The sequence below is a fragment of the Elephantulus edwardii genome, unplaced genomic scaffold, assembly GCF_000299155.1.
Source record: "Elephantulus edwardii isolate Elephantulus edwardi_28Jun2011 unplaced genomic scaffold, EleEdw1.0 scaffold00013, whole genome shotgun sequence".
NCBI classification, from domain to species: domain Eukaryota; kingdom Metazoa; phylum Chordata; class Mammalia; order Macroscelidea; family Macroscelididae; genus Elephantulus; species Elephantulus edwardii.
The window spans coordinates 24,374,125-24,393,223 of record NW_006399763.1 but is presented as its reverse complement, the minus strand read 5'-3'; positions in this window follow the sequence as shown (position 1 = coordinate 24,393,223).

Genomic DNA, 19,099 nt, shown 5'->3' with positions numbered 1-19,099 from the left:
TGCACTGAAACAGATGAGAGAGAGAATAATTTAAAAGCGATGTATGATAGGGTATTATGGTTATCACAAGAGTCCACAATTAAGGTTGCATAGTGGAATGTACTTGGGGCAGTGGGAGGGGTGCAGAGAGATTGTGTACCAGGGAGAGAGTGTTTATTTTACTTTTCAAATAGAGAAGCGAACTTGGGTGGAGGGGAGGGCTGGGCGGGGAGAGAAGAGCAGCAATGAATGAATGGAAATCCAAAATCTCTGTAAATGTTCATTAAAATTATTTTTTATAAAAAGATCACAATTAGAATAAAATTTTATTTTTTTTTTTAAAGTTAGAGTCTTAGAAGTACTATGGGAAAGTTCTACTCTTACAGTGGGTCACTATGACCCAGAATTAATTCAATGTTGCCTAATAAGGAGAGCCACACACAATAAAGCTTAGAAAAAATTGTGACCAAATTTAAAGGATATACAAGAAGATATTAAGAGTTAGCTATTACTTTACTTTTGATATTCATTTATAGATATGAAATATTGAAATTGTCAATGTTATCATCTTACTTGTTTCCACAATCAATACAATTGGTAACAGTAGTCAGGAAATCAAGAGATGAATTGGGAAAGTTTTCAGTCAGGTATCTCTCCAAATTATTAAGGGGCAATAGCGTCAGCTGGAGTACTAGGATACACTTTATTAGGGCCATAGCCTTTTCAGTCACTTGCTATCCATCTCAGAGCTGGAGACTGAATGACAGAACAATTAATGTCTTTAAACCGTAATATTGGAGGAGAGTACTGAATATACCATGGACTTCCAAAAGTACAAACATTTATGTCTTGGAGAAGGTGCATCAAGAGTGCTCCTTGGAGACAAAGATTATAGAACTTCGACTTACATGTTACTTTGGACATGTTACTAGGAGAGGCTATACACTGGGACATCATGCTTGGGAAGGTGGAGGGATGCCAAAAATGGGGAAGATCCTCAATGAAATGGATTGACACAATGACTACATCAATGGGTTCAAGTGTGTCAGAGATGGTGAGGATGGTACAGGATTCTGATCTGTTGTTTATAGGGTCGCTATTAGTCTTATTACACTGAAATGCACCTAAGGGCAGCAACAACAATACTTCTAATAAAATTTTATAGATAAAGGTGAAGCATAATTTTATATATTAAACTTGATGACTATATCATAGATGCAATATTTCTCAAAGCTTGAATAGTAGACTACAGCTTCAAAGGATTTGTGCAATACACACTAGAGTGTTCTAGTATTACAAATTGTATTTAATAACAATGGCATACTCCTACCACAACGATGGTTTACTTGATTTCATTGCACGCTCTAATTAGATGCACCTAAGAATTGTCATTTAGATTTAAGTAACTAATTTCCTTCAATTACACATTACTTAGAGATTCATGTATCTTTTTATTATGCCAAAAATAGTTCTGAAATTTAAATGGGAGTAAGACAAGAAATTAAACTTAATTTTTGCATTTTTTCCCCTTATGACTCAAAAAGTCAGTAGGAAACCTCTAAAACTGTTCTCTGCTTTCTTTATACCTGCCATTTTCATTCACAGACATATCAATTTTTTCCACATTTATAAAAAACAGAAATATAGATGAATGACCAAATATGGGAGAGTAAGTATCAATTATGTAAAAGCAATTATACAATCCAAGTTTCTGATATTTGAATCAACATTTATAAAAAATCATATGTGAATTACATCAAGGAATATATGTTAGAGTTTTTTACTCTGATATTTCTGAATTGTGGTTACTATATTTATTACTAGGGAGCTCTGGTGGCCTAGTAGCAAGAAGTTGTGCTTCAGTCCTGAAGGCACGTGGTTTGAGGCCACCAGCTATTCCATGGGTGTAGGATGAGCTGTCTTTTCCCATGAGATTAACTGCCTCTGAAAATCCACTGGTGGGTCATCTACAGATCAGTTCCAACTAGATGGTCCATAACAACAACAACAACATATTCATTATTGAGATTTGGTTGTTTAGTGTTCAATGCATTTTGTTGTTAACCAAAAGATCAGTAATTTGAATATAACAGTTGCTCTAAGGAAGAGATAGTCAGTCCCCTCCTGTAAAGATACACTAACTTGGAAGTGGAAAACTCTCTTGATATTTAACTATTGGCCTCTGGTCCTTAACTCCGCTCAGTTTAGGAAAGTGTTATAAAGCTATTTAGTTTAGTAAGTCTTTCATAAAGTTGCCCAGAAGTCTCTTGCTTCAAGGGTATCAAGCCTATTACCTTTTACAAGTGCCTGGAGGAATCCCAGCCAACAGATAGCCCACTACTTGATATAGCTCAGTTTACTTGTTCTGTGAGACTCTATGTCTCCTTTATTTGATGAACCAGGAAATCCTGGTACCATTTTGTTTGTATTTCATAGGTCTGCGGGGCTCTTTCTTTGTACATGCTTCTTATCATGTTATATTAATTCCAATGCTGCATCTCTGTTTTCTGTCTCCCTAGTCTAGGAAATTGTCAGCTAAGGACACTGGTTCCAAAGCATTCACTATACAACTGGCTCTTCTTCTTGATGGTAGTAAGGTTCTTCTCATTCCCTGTTGAGACTTTGGTTCTCTTTTTAAAACTTAACAGGACAGAAAAATTAATTAATACCCTATTAAATGTTTCATACAATTTATTGGATAATTCCACTCCCAGAAAGATTCTATGCACTTTATATGCATTATGAGCAAACTAACTAATCTCTTTGGTAGGCCATAACCACCTTACATACATAACCCCACCCAGTTGTTCTAACACCATAAGAGGAAAGCTGTACAAAGCAATTTGTCACATCACAATAAGTTTATAGCATAAATAATTGAAAAAAATATTTAGATTGGTGACTCTGAAAAGAATGGGAATCCCAGAACTCTTGATTGTGCTAATGCAAAACCTATACTTGGACCAAGAGGCAGTCGTCAGAACAGAACAAGGACAAGGAAACACTGCATAGTGCATGGGAAGGGCATACGCCAGGGATGTGCCCTGTACCTGTATGCAGGGCAGATTATCCAGGAGGCTGGGCTCTATGAAGAGAAATGTGGGGTCAAGACTGGTGGAAGATCTATCAACAATCTGCGTTATGCAGATGACACAACCCTGCTTGCTGAAACTGAGGAGGACCTGAAGCACCTGCTACAGAGGGTCAAGGACTGTAGCCTTTAATATGGATTGAGGCTCAATGTCAAGAATACAAAGATTCTCACCACTGGACCAATTGGCTGCATCAGAACGGATGGTGAAGAGATTGAGATTGTTCACAGCTTTAGTTTGCTTGGCTCCATGGTCAACATTCTTGGCACCAGTAGCCAGGAAATTAAAGATGTATTGCCATGGGAAAGTCTGCTGTTAGGGACCTCTCCAAAGTATTGAAAAGGAATGGTGTCTCTTTGTAGACTAAGGTGCACCTGATACAGACCATGGTCTCTGCTATCACTTGTTGTGCATCAAAGATATGGACAATGACTAAGGAGGATAGAAGGAGAATTGATGCCTTTGAGCTGTGATCCTAGAGAAGAGTATTGAGGGTACCATGGACTACTAGGAAAACAAACAGATTTCATCCTGGAGAGGGTTAAACCAGGCGGTTCCTTGGAGGCAAGGATTCTGAGGCTCCGTCTAACATACTTCATACATGTTGTAAGGAGGGACTGGTCCTTGGAAAGAGACATCTTGCTTGGTAAGGTGGAGGGACAGCACAGGAGGGGAAGACCCTCTATGAGGTGGATTGATTCAGTGACTGAGGTAATCGGGATGGGTGTGTCAGAGGCAGTGCAATTGGCACAGGACAGAGCACAGTTTAGGGCTGTTGTACATAGGGTCGCTATGAGTTGTATGCAACTTGACGGCACATAGCAACAACAATAACAACACATGCAACCAAAAATTTCGTTTGTAATTAATAGTATTGAGAATCAGAAAAAGAGGGGAAGTTCTTTGATGAAATTAATTGACACTGACTATAGCACTGGGCTCAAATGATCAGAGATGATGAGGATAGAATAAGGTTCAGATCTGTTGTTCTGGATGACAATAACAAAAATAAAATCTTAAGTTCATTATCGCAGTTTTCCCCCATTAGAAGAAACAACATTTAACTGGAATATTCACTCCATTCCATGCTATTATGGATGAGTAAGGTAACATTTCTAGGTGTTCTTTTGAAATCTTTCTTGTAAGTAAATCTGAGTTATTTTTTTTTATTAGATGCCATCAAGTTAAGTATCACTCATAGTAACTCTATAAACAACATATCAGAACCACGTTTTATCCTTTATTATTTTTATCGTCTCTAATACAGTTGAGTTCATTCATGCAGTCATTGTGTCAATGTATCTTTTTAAGAGTCTACTTCTCTTTTGCTGACCCTCCACATTTCCAAGCACAATTACCAAATATGTGTTGTTGTTGTTGTTGTGTACTAGTGAGTCAAAATCAACCCATAGCTGACCCTCTAGTAGGTTTTCAGAAGCAGTTATTTGCATGGGCGGATACTGTCCATCCTTCTCCTATGGAGCAGCTGGTAGATTCAAACTGTGCCCCTTCTAGATTAGAGTGCAGCTTCTTGTCAGTAGGCCACCACAGTCTACATTTTTTACTGACCCTCTACTTTTCTAATCATAACTACCAAATATGAGTAGTAAAATTATAAATAGGCTGTTGTGACATGACATTGAGACCAAAATAGCTCATAACTGACCCTCCAGTGGCTTTCCAGAGGCTATAAATGGCAAGAAAGGGAGATTGCTCATCTTTCTTAAGGGAACAGCTAATGGATTTGAATGGCCTGCTTGTGATGACACATAACCCCTTAATCCTAGGCCACCAAAGCTTCCTATCATAAACAAATCTTTGAGAAAAAAATCAAATAGATAACCATAAACTCTAAAGCAATGTGAAATATATTATTTATTTTATGAAATAGTGCAAATGTTCAAGATTCAGTTTAATTTGGTAAGTAGAAAAATCGTATTTTAAATACAAAAGTTATACTAGGAGAATGAGATCAACCAATATAAGGTTGTAATTAGACTAGCTTTGAATCTAAGGTGAGGATAGTAGCTAATAGTGATGACCCTAAAATGCTTACACTAGCATCTATTATGGAGACATTAGTATATAATATTGATTGAGTCGTTGCTGTTGTTTTTGTTAGGCACTATTTAGTCAAGTACGACTCCTAGTGACCCCAAGGGCAAATAATCTAAACTTTGTTCTGTCCTGAGCTATCCTCACATATTCTGACACACAAGAGCCCGTTGCAGCAGTCAGCGTGTCAGTCCATCTAGTTGAGGGTCTTGATATTGATTGTTATTGTTGTTATGTTTTGTAAAGTCACCTGCGACTCATAGTGACCCTATGTACAATAGCTCTGAAGCCTGCCCTGTCCTGAGCCTGTCTTGCTGGCTTTAACACACCTACCCTCATTTCCCTAGTTACTGTATCATTTTATCTCACCCAGGGTCTTCCTCTCTTGTGATGTGCCTTTACCATTTCAAGCATGATGTCGTTCTCCAAGGATTGATCCCTTCTGGCCACATGCCCAAAGTACATGAGATGGAGCTTCAAAATGCTAGCTTCCAAGGAGAACGTTGGTTTCACCCTGTCCTGTTTTCTTGGTGGTCCATGGTATGTTCAGGACTCTTGTACAACATCACAACTCAAAGGTATTAATTCTTCTTCCTATCATCCTTAGTCATTATTCAGCTTTCTAATGCATAGTGAGTAATTGCAAAGATCATGGCCTGGATCAGGTGCACCTTTGTTTCTAGACTGACATTGTTGCTTCTCAGTACTCTTAAATGGTCTCTGATAGCAGACTTCCCTAATACAATTCATCTTTTGATTTCCTGACTGCTGGTGCCAAGAGTGTTGATTTTTGGAGCTGAGCAAGGTGTAACTGATAACGACTTGAACCTCTTCTCCATCCATCATGGTCCTGTCAATTGGCCCTGTGGTAAGAATGTTTCCCTTGATGTTGAGCTTCAATCATATGAAGACTATAGTCCTTGACCTTCTGCAGCAAGCACTTTGGGTCTGTCTCCATTTAGCAAGCAAGTTTTGTCATCCACATAATGTAGGTTGCTGATAAGTCTTCTTCTAATTTTCATGCTGCACAATGAATGATTTATTCATAGCAAATACCTTTTATAAGAAACATAAATGCAGACTGTACACATAGATTTTAGTTGATGGCATTCACAAGAATCATATTGATTGCATCTTTGGAAGCAATCATAGGAGAAGTTCAGTAGTGAAAACTAGGCCATGTACTGATTCTGGAATAGACCTTAAACTACTCATATACAGGCTCAAATTAAAGCTGAAGAAGATAAAATCAAATCCACAAGAATCAAAATTTGACCTTAAGTCTGTCACACCTAAATTTAAAAACCAACTTATGATCAGGTTTGAGACCTTGAACACTAATGAACAAAGATCAGAGAAGCTGTGGGAAGCTATCAAGAGTATTATCCAAGGAGAATGCAAAAGGTCATTATAAAGACAGTAGAAGGAAAAAATACAAAAATGGATGTCAGAAGAGACTCTGAATATTACACTAGAGTTCCAAGAAGCCAAAGCAAAAGGAAGAAATTAGGAAGTTAACAAGCTGAAGAAGACTTCAAAAGGGCAGCTTGGGATGGCAAAGCAAAATATTATAATGAAATGTGGAAAATCAAATGAGCCTAACTCAGCATTTCTTAAACTGAAAGTACTAAAGAACAAATTAAATCCTTTATTTGCAATACTTAAATATACTATGAGCAGAATAGTGAATGATCCAGGAAGCTTTAAAAGAAGATGGAAGGAGTATACAGGCTCACTGTACCAAAATAATTGGCTAACACAGAAGAATTTCAAGAAACAACATATGATCAAGGACAATGGTTATGAAGGAGGAAGGTCAAGCCACTCTGAAGGTCTTGACAAAAAAATAATTACCTGGGAATTGATGGCATACTAATTGACATATTTCAACAAGCAGATGTTGCCCTGAATGTGCTCATCAGGTTGTGCCAAGAAATCTGGTGGACAAATATCTGGCCTACTGACTGGAAGAAAACCTTATTTGTTCCCATTCCAAATAAAAGATTAACCAACAAAGGTGGAAATAATCAAATAATATCACTAATGTCAAACACAAGCAAAATCCTGCTGAAGAATATCCAGAAACAACTGTAACAGTACATTGAAAGAGAACTACCAGAAATACAATTTGGGTTAGAAGAGGCTGTGGCACTAGAGACTTATTGACAATGTCATATGGATCTTGACAGAAAACAAAGACTACCAGAAGGATAAAAGCATCTGACTGTGTGGATCACAACAAATTGTGGCTGACCTTGAGGAGACTAGGAATCCCAGAACATTTAATTGTACTTATGCAAAACCTATACTTGCACCAAGAATCAGTTCTCAGAAGAGAGCAGGGAAACACTGCACTGTTTAAAATCAGGAAGGGAGTACATCAAGGATGAGTCCTATCTCTCCATATCATTGATTGAGTTGTTGACTGCCATTGTGTCGATCACGACTCATAGAGACTCTATGAACAAACCTGAAGCTTTTCTATTAACTATCATCGTTTCTCAAAAAATACTAAAAAATATTTTATTCATTACTATTTATACTAATCATCCATCCCCTTTCTGCCAAATTGTCATGCTGGAGTGGCTTAGTATTGCTGTGACACTGGATACTATGCTTCAGATATTTCAAATATCAGCAAAGTCACCCATAGTAAAAAGTTTTAGCCAACATTCCAACCTAAAACAGACTAGGAAATATCTACTGACCTTCTTCCAAAAATTAGTCCATAAAAACCTTTTTATGTTACAACATTGTTTAAGGGGAGCTCTGATTGACAGATAATAAAGAGTTACAGTCTATGAAAATTGCTATAGTTGTTATGTGCCGTTGTTGTGTTGCTTGCAACTTACAGTGACCCTAGGTACCACAACCCTTAAACCTGCTCTATCCTGTACCAACTTTATTGTATCTGACACACCTTCCCTCATTACCGTACTGTATCAATCCATCTTAACGATGGTCTCCCTCTCTTTCTCCATGCTTCTACCCTTCCAAGCATGATGCTCCTTTCCAAGTACAGGTCCATCTTTTCAACATATCCAAAATATGTCAACAAAGCCTCAAAATCCTTGCCTCCAGGGAGCAGACTGGCTTCACCCTCTCTAGAACCAAACTGTTCCTTCTCCTGACCATCCATAGTATATTTAACACCCTTCTCAGCATGAAAGCTCAAAGGCATCAGTTCTCTTTCTATCATCCTAGTCATTGTCCAGCTTTCTAATGCATTAGCAAGCAACTGCGAAGACTAGGGCTTGGGTCAAACACACCTTAGTGTCCAAACTGACATTGCTGTTCTACAGTTCTCCAGAGAGGTCCCTGACTTTTTCAACAAAGTTTGTCTCTTGATTTCTTGGTAGCTGGTACAAAGAGTGTTGATTGTGGAGCCAAGCAAACTAAAGCTTTTAAAAATCTCAGTCACTTCACCATCCATCAAGATGCTGCTTATGGGACCAGTCTTGAAAATCTTTGTTTTTTTTGATGTTGAGCTTCAATTCATATTGAAAGCTGCAGTCCTTAATCTTCTGCAGCAAGTGCTTCAGGTCTTCCTCAGTTTCAGCAAGCAGAGTTGTGTTATCTACATAACACAGGTTGTTGATGGATCTTCCTCCAATCCTGATGCCACATTCCTCCTCCTACAGCCCAGCTTCCTGGATGATCTGTCTGCATATAAATTGAAAAAGTATGAAAACAGAATACATCAGTGGTAGACATCCTTCCTGATTTTGAACCATCCAATGTCTCCTTGCTCTGTTCTGACAGCTGCCTCCTGGTCCAAGTATAGGTTTTGCATAAGCACAATCAAATGTTCTGAGAGTCCTTTTTTTTTTTTCACAGTCAGCCACAGTTTGTTGTGATCCACACAGTCAAATGCCTTTACATAGTCCATGAAACACAGATAGGCATTCATCTGGAACTCTCTGCTTTTAGCCAAGATCCATCTATCATTAGCTATAATATCTCTAGTACCGCAGCCTCTTCTAAAGCCAGCCTGCATATCTGGCTGTTCTCTGTTGACGTGCTGCTCCAGTCATTTTTGGATATTTTTCAGTAGAATCTTACTAGTCTGTGCTATTATTGATAATGTTCAATCATTTGTACACCCTGTCGGTCACCTTTCTTTGGAATGAACAAATATAAAACTCTTTCAGTCAGTTGGCCAGGTGTTGTCCTCCAGATTTCTTGGCACAACTTGGTGCACATCCAGGGCAGCATCTGTTTGTTGAAATATGTCAAATATTTAGCCATCAATTCCTGGAGCCTTGTTTTTTGCAAATGTTTTCAGAACGTCTTAAACTTCCTTCATCACCAGAGGCTAAGACGTTGTTGCCTGAAATTCTTCTGTGTCAGCCTACTCTTTCTAGTACAGTGACACTGTATACGCCTTCAATCATCTTTTAATGTTTCTTTAATCATTTAATATGCTGCCCAAAACATCCTTAAGTATTGCAACTCCTGGCTTGAATTTGTTTTTCAATTCCTTCAACTTAAGAAATACTAAACAAGTTCACCTCTTTTGATTTTCTGACTCCAGCTCTTTGCATATTTTATTTTAATATTTTGCTTTGTCTTTCCCAGTTGCTCTTAGGAATCTTTTGTCCAGGTTCTTAATTTCTTCCCTTTGCTTTGGCTTCTCAGTGCTCTAATGCAATGTTCAGTCTCACCTAACATCCATTGTGGTCTTTTCTTACTCCTCTGCCTTTGTAATGACCTTTTGCATTCTTCATGGATGATACACTTGATATCCTCCCACAGCTCATTTGATCCTCACTCATTGATGTTCAAGGCCTCAAAACTATTCCTGAGATGCTTTTGAAATTCGAGTGGGATAGACTTAAGGTTACATTTTAGTTCCTATTCATTTGATTTATTTTTATTCAACCTTAGCTTGAACTTGCATGGTGATCTGTTCCAAGGTCTTAGAGACCTCTCCAAATTACTGAGGAGTGATTATGTCTGTTTGAAGACTAAGGTGTGTCTGATTTAGACCACAGTTTTTCAAATCACTTGCTCTGCATCTGAAAGCTGAACAATAAATAAGGGTGACAAAGAAGAATGGATGTCTTTGAGCTGTAATGTTGAAGAAGAGGTAGGAATAATGAGGCTTTACTTCACATACTTTGGTCATGTTTCTCAGAGAAGAACATGATGCTGGGAAGAGTGGAAGGTCATAAAAGAAGAGGAAGACCACAACTAGATGGATTGATTTGGTGACTGCTGCAATTAATTGGCCCCTGTGTGTCAGAAAGTCTGAGGATGGCAAAGCATAGAACAAAGTTCAGATATTTTGTTCATAGTGTCGCTATGAGTCGTATTCAACGGCACCTAACAATAGCTGTATATAAGCCCACCATGAATTGAACTCAGGTGATGACAGTTATATATCTTTGTCTATTTCCATTAACAAGGAAGATATTAAAAAGATTAAGAAAAGCAATGGATTTCTGGCATTTTAAAAACAACAAATAATGATATATATGTTAATAATATTGTAGCTGAACAGATCATTATTTTAAAGATGGTTAGATGCCTGTGTAAATATATAAACATATAAGGGAGGGGAAAATAGATTATGCTTTTGCACACAAATACAAAGATAGCTTTTTTAAAAGAAATATAGTATGAATGTTTCTGCAAAATAGAAAACACTTTCAAGGCTTCTGTTTTTAGAGTGTTTGAAAGTTTAATTATTCATATTTGTGGTCTACAAGTTCTCTAATTTCAAAAAGAGAATAGAGAATAAACTTTGTCTTTAATAAACTTTTTTCTTATAAGCTTAAAGTTATTTTAAGGTTTATGGATTTTTTAAGTAATCAAAGTTTCCCTTTTTTCTTTTTAAAATCTTCTGTTTTAATGGCCAGCATGGATTTTATAGTGAAAAATGACCCTACTTGTATAAACTCTTTAAGAGCCTTTAAATGCCCATTAAGCTCTGAAGAGCTCAACTCATCATTTCATGGGTTTAAACTCTTTCCCTGACCAAAACATTTCCATTTATAATCTTTCCATATGTCTTTTTAAAGTAATAGATATTTCTCTCACTTTCTGACCTTTGTTTTCAATACAGAGCATGTAATAGATAAGATTAGATAAGATGGTATCTTTCTCTATTTACCGTTTAAATGTGTATGGTGTATTTCATTTGGCATTATGTCCTGGGAAATCCATTAGGTATTCAATTCAGAGAAGTCTCAAATCTCATCAAGTTATATTAGTAAGGATTTCTGTAATCAAATTTTACAGGTTTTTTAAAACAATTACGGTTTCATAGAACATTTATTAGTAGAAAAGTATTTTGATGAAGCCTAGAGATCAGCTTTGAAGTAGTGAATTTAAGTAGTGAATCTTCAGCTAGAGTCTTTGAAAAGCAAGCTACGTGTAATCAGCTCACAAATGTCTGCTTTTTGGATCCTTATTTCCAATACTATCATTTTCACTTAATTATTGATTATAGAATAGCTATTAACAATTTAGTCTGGTTACTTTTAATTTTGAAAATAACAAAAATATATAAATAATGTAAAAAATAATAGTTTTATGGTATTATTTAAGCTTTTTAAGAGAACATAATTACAGAAATCTATTTTAAATATTCATATGTTTCTATTTTATTTAAGGATCTCTCAAAAGAAAATTTACATTATCATTACTGTCAAATGCATAGTACTCTTAGTTAATTTTTTTATGTACTAAAGAATGACTTTCAGAATTTTCAATAAATGGAATTAATAAAGGCTAAATGTTAACACACTGGTTAAGAAAAAATCTTGTAGTATTATATTAGAAAATGGATACTTTATCATTTTATGTAAAAATATGAGATGGTAAAAAGTAAAATATAGAGTGTTACAGGCAAAGACAGTGTCACATACTTTGGGCATGTTGCCAGCAGGGGCTATTCTTGGAAAAAGCTATCATACTGGGAAGTGCTGATGATCAGTGAAGGCGAAGAAGACACTTAATGTGATAACATGACACAGTGACTGCAAATATGGATTTGCACATGAAGGAGAGCATGCAGAGTTCACAGGCAGGATAGGGTAAGGGTTTGATTTGTTTATAATATCGCTGTGAGTTGTAGTAGACTTGATGACACATAACAAATGATTGATTAGCAATCAAGAGATAGCTAAAGAGTATAAAGTGACTATTTATTGTCAGATAGTAACATGATTTATTTCATTTTGACCATGGAATATCTGGAATTCTCCTACAAAAATTGAATTAAATGACAGCTTCATGCTTCTTGGTTTATTGTTCATAAATAGTTTTCTCCAAGTTTAAGTAAAGGTGATCTCCAATCATTTGCCAATCCATTTGGTAACTACTTTCTTTGCAACCTTTATTTTAACAAATATTACTAGGGTTCTCAGTTATCAGCTCCTAAATATTTGAACAATATCCTTTGTCTGGACAGCTGCTAAAACTTCCAGTTATAGGGCTTATTTGTTCTCACATATGTAGGCGCCCTGCCAATAGCATCACATCTAGCACCTTTCAATGTGTCCTGAGGACATCCTTTCAGTGCCCAGCTGTTGCATTTATACTTAAATGTTTGGCCAAATATAGGCCACTAAAAACAATGTCATATCTCTATTTTTTTTTAGCTTTTATCTTTCCTAAGTTTCATCATCAATGTCATATTGCTCAGAGCTATTACTAGTATCCTACAGATCTCAAAAATGCTTTTAGCAACTTATTTTGTATTCATCATAGATGGCAAGTAATTGAAGCAATCCACCTGCTCCAGGGCTTCTCTCTAAACTTTGATACTATTGAGGAATAAGTGGTATTTGCTCATTGTTATAAATTTGTGTATTTGGTTTTTTAGACAGAGCAAAAGATACATTTTTTTGAAAGATCTTTTTAGGTCTTCTAGATCATAAAATACAAGTAGTGCAGTTTTAGTTACATTTAATGAAACTTATTTAATAAGCGCTTCTCTTGAAAATGAAAATAAAATTAAATGTTTATAAAATAAGCATGTACTAAGTTTAATAAAATAGACAGGTTATTGTATGTGTATAAAAATTAAATTATCCCTATCTCTGAAATTAAAATTACCATAAATATTCTATCACGTTTCATAATAAATAATAATTAAAATTATATTAAATATTTAAATAAAAATTAAACAAAGTAAAGTCATTTTCTGACACTGACAGACTAATTTTTAAACAAAATATAAAAAGAGATATAAAATGTTCAACTACATCAAATTTTAAAAATTTTTACTTTATATTGGTTTGCCTACAAAAGTAACATGCATTGTGTTTCATACTCTGCATTCACATTGTGTTTCATACGATCATTTCCATGTTGTTGTTGTTATGTGCTACCTAGTTGACTATGAATTTTAGGGACCTTGTGCAGAATAACTATGAATGTTACTCTACCGTGAACCAATTCTCATTTTCTCTCCACCCCTGCCACCATTACCCCAAGTTACTGCATAACTCTATCTCTTCTGGGTCTTCCTCTCCTACACTGTCCCTCCACTCCTCCAAGCATGATGTTCTTTTCCAAGGACAGGTCCTTCCTAACAACATGATTAAAGTATGTGAAATGGAGCCTCAAAATATGTTCCTTCATGGAGAAGCTTGGTTTCACTCTCTCCAAGACATACCTGTTAATTCTCTTGGCAGTCCATATATGTTCAATGTTCTTATCCAGCACACAACTCAAAGACATACATTCTTCTGTCAATTTTGGTCACTGTCCTTCTCTCTGATGCACAGCAAATAATTGAAAAACCATGGCCTGGATCAGGTGCACCTTAGTCTCTAGACTGACATTGTTGTTCTTCAGTGCTCTAGACAAGTCCCTAACAGTAGATTACCCTAATACAATGTGCTTTTTGATTTCTTGACTGCTGATGTCAACAGTGTTGACTGTGGAAAATAATGAGCTGAAATTCTTAGCAATCTCTATCTCTTACTCCACTACCAATGGTGCTGTCAATTGGCCATGTTGAGAATTTTCATTTTCATGGAGCTTCATTATTCACTGAGCTTCAACAAATATTGAAGACTACAGTCCTTGACCCTCTGAAAGAAATGTGTCAAGCCCTCCTCAGTTTCAGCAAGTAAGATTATGTCATCAGAATATCTCAGGTTGTTAATGGGTTTTCTTCTAATACTGACACCACAATCCTCCTCATAAAGTTCAGTCTCTCAAGTGATCTGTTCCACATTCAGATTGAAAAAGTTTGGAGACAGCACACATCTGTGCACACTCCTTTTCTGATTTTGAACCATGCTGAGTTTCCTTGCCCTGTTCTGACGACTGCCTCCTGGCCCAAGTATAGGTTTTACATAAGCATAACCAGGTCTTCTGGGATTTCCATTCTTTTCAAGATTAACCATAAGTGATTGGGACCCACACATTCAAATACCTTTGCATATTCAATGAAATACAGGTAGACATTCTGCTGGTACTCTCTACTTTAAGCTAAGAACCATTTGACATTAGCTATGATGTCCTACTGCTGTGGCCTCTTCTAAAGAGACTTTGTATTTCTGATAATTCCCTGTAAGTGTACTGTTCACCTCAGTTGTGAATGATCTTCAGCATTATTTTGCTTGTATGTGATACTAATGATACTGTTTTATAATTTCCAAACTCTGTCAGATCACCTCCTTCTTTTGGAATGGAAATAAATATATGGATCTTTTCCAGTCTGTTGGCCAGGAGCTTGTCCTCCAGATTTTTTGACACAGCTTTGTGAGCACTTCCAGGGCTGCATCTATTTATTGAAATATGTCAACTGATATTCTATAAATTCCTGTGGCCTTGTTTTTTGCCGATCACTTCAGAGCAGCTTGAAATTCTTCCTTCATCATCATTGCCCTCCATCCATTCTCATATATGGTGTTTCATAAAATTGATTTATAAAAAATATATTAAAATTTAAGTTACAAATTATCATAATAAATGCATGCAAAAATACTTACTCATTGTTGAAAGTACTTTAATATCTTATACATCTTAAAAGATACATAGAAGCCTCATTAGCAAATGTTCACTTTAGAGAAACACTGAGGTTTGTATTTCCAGAGTTATATATGTTTAACATATATTAAGATTTCATAGTCAAAACCCACCAATCATCAATTAGCTATATAATGGGCTTAATTAGTCACTCATTCACTCACTGCATTCTGTGTAGTCAGAGCTGACTTAAAACTGACCCGTCAGTGGGTTTTCAGGAGGCTGTAAATTGCACCACAGGAGATAGCCCATGTTTCTCCCACTGAGCACATAGTGGATTCCAGCTGCTTGAGAGGAGAGTATACCTTAATAGAAGAGTTCTTCTATTTGGAAAATTTGGACAAGATTAATTGTTCTTTTCTCATTCCTGTGTGTGACTAACTATAAATTCAATTTAAAATTAATAGAAAACTCATTCTCATTTTGTTGTTGTTATGTGTTTTCATACATTTTTGGTTTTCTTTTTGTATTATTATTAATTTTAATGAAAGTTTACAGAGACTTTGGATTTCTATTCATTCATTGTTACAATTTTCTCCCTGCCTAAATTATTTCATTGTTATACAATCCCTCCCTGCAAGTCCACTCCACTACTCAGTGTTCAGTCTGGATTCTTGTCATGACAATAATATGTAGTCAAAGTTCTCTCCCTCATCTGTTTCAGTGCAGTATACATAATTTATGCCATCTTTCTCAGTCTCCCCCCATCCTGATGCAAGTCTCATTTTACAACAGTGGAACTATGCAGTATTTGTCCTTTTGTGACTGAGATATTACACTCAGCATAATGCCTTTCAGGGTCAACCATTTTGTATAATATTTCATGGGTCCCTTGTTTTTCAATGCGTCATAGTATTCCATTCATTTGTTGATAGGCATTTAGGTTATTTCCAAATCTTTGTTATTACGAACAAAACCACTATAATCATGGGTATGTATATACCTGCTTGTGTGGCAGTTATAGTTCCTTTGGGGTATATTCCTAGTAGTGTAATTGCTGGGTTAAATGGTATTTCTATTTGCAACTTTTTAAGAAAGTGCCATACAGCCTTCCATAGTAGTTGCATCATTTTACACTCCCACCAACAGTGAATAAGTGCCCCAGATGCTCCACAACCTTGTCAGCATTTGTTGTTTCCTATTCTGTTAAATTTTGCTATTCTTACTGGGATGAGATGATAGCTCATAGTTGTTTGATTTGTATCTCTCTTAGAGCTAGGGATTTTGAACATTTCTTTGTGTGTTTGTTGGCCATCTGAATGTCTTCTTTGGTGAAGTGTCTGTTCATATCCTGTGCCCATTTTTTCAGTTGGGTTATTTACCTTTATCTTGTTGTGGTCCTCTAGTATTTTATAAATTCTAGATATAAGTCCCTTAACTGACATATCATTATGAAATTTTTTCCCAGTCTATGGCTTTCCTTTTTACCCTGTTGGAGAAGTTTTTGGATGTGCACAGGGATTTGATTCTGTAGATTTTTTTCAAGATGCTTGGAAGACTGTTTATGTTGTGGATTAAGACTTCTAGAGTTCTTCCAAGCTTTCCTTTAATGAAAAACAGACCAGTCAAAGAGGCTGGGCTTTATGAGGAGGAATATGGCATCAGGATTGGATGGAGACTCATCAACGACCTGTGTTAGGCAGATGACCCTATTTATTTCCTGAAACTGAGGAGGGCTTGAAGCATATGTTGCAGAGGATCTAGGACTGCAATTTGCAAGATGGATTGAAGCTCAACATTAAGAAAATGAAGATTCTCACCACTGAATAAGAGATTATTACCAATTACAGCTTGTTCAAATCCACAATCAACACTCTTGGCACCAGTCAGGAAATCAAAAGATGAATTGCATTTGGTAAATCTGATATCAGGGACCTTTTCAGAGTGCTGAAGAGCAAGGGTGTAAGTCTAGAGACTAATCTGTACATGATCCAGGCCATGATCTTCACAATAACTTGCTATGCATTAGAGGGCTGGACAATGACTAAGGAGACAAAATAAGAATTGATGGCTTTGAGTTGTGGTGCTGGAGAAGAGTATTGAACATACCATGGACTGCCAATAAAACTAACAGGTCTGTCCTGGGGATGCTGAAACCAAGCTGCTCCCTGGAGGCAAGGATTTTGAGACTCTGTCTCATATACTTTGGGCATGTAGCCAGGAGTAATTTATCATGGTTGGAAGGGTCTAGGGACAGTGGAGGAGAGGAAGACCTGGGATGAGATGGATGGACACAATATTTGGGGTAATAAGGATAGTGTGTCAGAGTCAATGAGATTGGCTCCGGATAGAGAAGGTTTCAGAGCTATTGTGCATATAAGTCACTATAACTTGCAGTTGACTTGATGACACATAAAAATAACATTTGTAGTTGGGTAGGAAATAACCCATATCTGACCTTCCAGAGGGTTTTCAGAGGCTATAAACCATATAGATGAGATTGCCATTATTCTTCCTGCAGCAGCTAATGGATTTGAATTTATCTTTAAGCTGGCCACATAAACGCTTACTGCTAGGCCACTAGAACTCCCTCACAGAATGTTGTCATTGTTGTTAGGTGCTGTCAAGTTGAATAGAACTCATAGAGACCATATGAATAACAGATATGGGCCCTGTCATATCATGTGCCATCCTCATGAGCCCATTGTAGCAGTCACTGTGTCAGTCTACCTAGTTGAGGGTCTTCCTCTTCTTCATTGACCCTCTCCCTTTCTGAGGGTCATGACCTCTCCAAAGAATGGCATTTCTTAGCAACATGCCTGAAGTTTATGAGATGAAACTTCATCATCTTTGCCTCCAAAAAGCCCTCTGGCTGTACCCTTTCAAAAGATTTGTTCTTTTGGCAGTTCATGGCATGTTCAGTGTTCCTCTCCAGCATCGTATCTCATAAAATAATTATTCTTAAAGAAGAATAATAATAAACCTTAACCATGATTTTTTTTTCTTCTTTTCCATCTGGTTTCCACCCAGTGGAGAGTGGGATTTTGTACTCTGAGAACAAAAATGAAGTCAGATTGCTCTTTTTCTTTTTTGGCCAGGTCATTATGGTTCACTTGTTTTGCTAATCCAAAGGTTGTTTTTGTTGTTATGTGCCATTAAGTCACCCAGGACTCAGAGAAACCCTATGCATAATAGCTCTGAACTCTATGCTGAGCCAGTCTCATTAATTCAAACACTCTTAAACCCACTGCCCCTGTTACAATGTCAATCCTTCTCATCCAGGGTCTTTATCTCTTGTACTGTCCCTTCACTCTTCCAAGCATGATGCCTTTCTCCACAGACTGGGCCCTCTGGCCATGTGCCAAATATTTAAGATGGACTTTCAAAATTCTTGCCTCCAAGGGGGAATCTGGACACTCTTTCCAAGACAGACCCATTAGTTCTCTCTATTACTACCACAAGAATCTTTAAATGCATATATTTGTTAGGCATATGACTGATTATAAGAAAACTCTTAGAGAGCTCAGGTGGCCTAGTTACAAGAAGCGGCTTTGCAATCCTAAAGACGAATGGTTCAAATCCACCATATGCTCTGCTGGTGAAGGAGGGCCAATCTCCTGTGCCAGTCAGTTGGAAACAATTCTACGATACACAACAATGAAGGGGGGGGGGGAGAGAAAGAAAAAAAAAGAAAACTCTTTCAAAATTGTAAAAATCTTGATGAATTTCCACTCCAATCATTTTTCTCTAAATTGTTTGGAGATGTGTATTAGGACATTTGAAAACAGATTTTCTATCCATTGCTTGGAGGGCTCAGCTGCCTTAACCACAGACACATTGTTCACCATTGATCAGCATCTTCAAACTTATCAAAAGCTCTGAGACCCATATAAAAGAGAGAGATAACCAGACTGCAAGAAGATGGTGTGTCAATTGATAACAGTGCACCTAAATTCCAAAATCAATCTCCACAATAGTCTATGTGTTTCCTATTGCAAAGGGGCCCTTTAGAGTAGTGAGAGAAGATCTTCACCCTGAAACCT